Here is a 2,311-nt window from a genome sequence, read left to right on the forward strand (position 1 = left end):
CTAAAAATAAAAATGTTTTCTTAAAATTGTTATTCATATAGTTCTAGAGTGATTAATATACTCGTAAGTATGGAAAAAATAATAAAACTAATCACTTCAAAAAATTGTTAATATCACTTTGCGAATAAGTTTTAAACACAAATAATAAATTAAAATTCTGTATTTCATGCTGCGCTTTATTGAAATTGAAATTAGATTTGCTATTTTAATATCAAAATCTTCACACAAATTTTAAAAAAGCGGTTTCAACTGGTATCTAAATATCCAGGGTGAATATAAAGTATGAAACCAAGCGATTTTTTTAATCATTTGCCTGAAAAAAATAATCATTTATATACGAGTAAATTAAAGTTAAAAATGTGATCATATTTTGAGAACGAAATTTTGTTTTGTTTTATGCGATTTTTTGTCAAAATTGCAATTTAGGTAAAAAAAAATAATTAAATATAAACTATATACTTGTAATTCTTAGATCATAACCTTTATGAGAAAAATGGTTTTATAGTGGGTTGCCATTTAAAAAAAATAAAAAAAATTGTAAAACTCAATACTTAACAAACGAAAATTTTGAAAAATTTTATTTTTAATAAAATATCACATTTTTTAATAATTTATTATTCAGCAATTTATCAAAAAACGTTTAGTTCCATACTTTATATTTATCACCTCGTCTGTTCTTAACGAGTCTCTAAAATCCTGAGTAGGTACAAAAAAGTCATTTGATTTTAACATATTTGATTAAAAAAAAGTTGGATATTACGTGTGGGGTTTTAGAATACTTAATAGCAAAAACGGATTCTCAAATATTTTTTAGAAATTTTAGTTAGTATATAAAATAATCAAAAAATCGATTTTACGATTGCTTTGCTTTTATACTCTCTTATTTTCTTTATGAAATTAGAGAAAATTTGTTGCCTTGATAAGGGTTCGAACTCCAAACTTACTTTATGTCACTGCGCCACTATGCTCCCGTCATGTCTCTCTGTTCTAATATTATATAAAAATTATGTTTCGCATTTCTACAACGGTTTATGCATTTTTTGAGTAATTTGCAAAAAAATGTCATTTGCTCAATTTTTACCACTGTTGATTTTTTTAGAAAAATCGAGCTATAAACTCAAAACAAACCCGATTTTTGAGAGCTTGTTTTAGTCAGATAAAAGAAATTATGAAAAAATATGCTTTTTTAAATTATTTTTTGGGCCACTTAAGAGTGCAAAAACCGTCATTTGATCAAATTAATAAAATTATCAATTTTTGTAAAAAAAAAATCGAGGAAAGAATAAAGTAGTAATATAAACAAAAAACTATTTAATGATAAAAAATTTTTATTGATTTTAAACAAAATATCTTTGTCCATTTTGCGTTTCTTGTCTTTGAATTATTGCGTGGAAGATGGTTTGCAGGACAAAGAGAAATAAAAACCATAAAATTTGTCGCAACGTTTCGATACTTTTATTGTATCCTCTTCAGGCAAATAATTCTTGTTGGTTGAGCGTGGGAAGCATAGCACCGTCAAGGAAGAACTCTGTCAAAATATCTTTGTTTCTTTAAGATTTTTTAATTTTTTAAATTTACTGTTATTGTTATTTCATTTAGTTATTTCAGCTAAATGTGCTGTTTTGTTAGTTTTTGAAGACAGTTTATTTCGAAACCAAATCGTTCAGTCTCTCTCCTCTCATCCAATCGCGGCTTTCCTGGAAAAACCTTGTGAAAATCGTCTAATTTCCCCGGTCCTTGCATCGTAAGCAATTCGCTGGATGCAAGGGGGCGCTAATGACAATATTCGCGCTTGGCCGCTCCCTCGTATGTAATCAGAGATCGGCAACAATACCGTTCTTTAACGAGACAAAAGAAGCAGTCCGGACTCGTCAACCGGAAACGTCCGGAATAATTCGTCCGGAGGTGGTGTTATTGCAACCGCCCCAATTAAACGCGAAATTATAACCTAATAAAAGTACCATGAACAACAACACATTTACTACTCCAAATCCAATATAGCTCCGTGCTGTGCTCAAGATCTGGATGGTTAATGGTCCCGTTTTATTAGACAATCAAATCCGAAATTCTCTTAGAAAAATAATCAAACAGTGGAACGCATCTATATTATTTTTAACTGCTTTTTAAATGGTTATTGGTGTAAACAGAGAGTGACGTACTTCCGGAGTTGGTTAGGGCAGCAGTGCGACGGAAACGGAGACTTCTTACGAGAATATTGTTTGGAATATGCCACCACCCTCCGGAGCGGCTTCAAACGGAGTTATAATAAGATGCGGCCGCGGGACACGTGTGGTACTTGCGGCGGGGAAAT

The sequence above is a fragment of the Tribolium madens genome, unplaced genomic scaffold (genome assembly GCF_015345945.1).
Source record: "Tribolium madens isolate multiple individuals breed KSU strain unplaced genomic scaffold, Tmad_KSU_1.1 Scaffold_19;HRSCAF=116;Tcas5.2_LG9, whole genome shotgun sequence".
Taxonomy (NCBI): Eukaryota; Metazoa; Arthropoda; class Insecta; order Coleoptera; family Tenebrionidae; genus Tribolium; species Tribolium madens.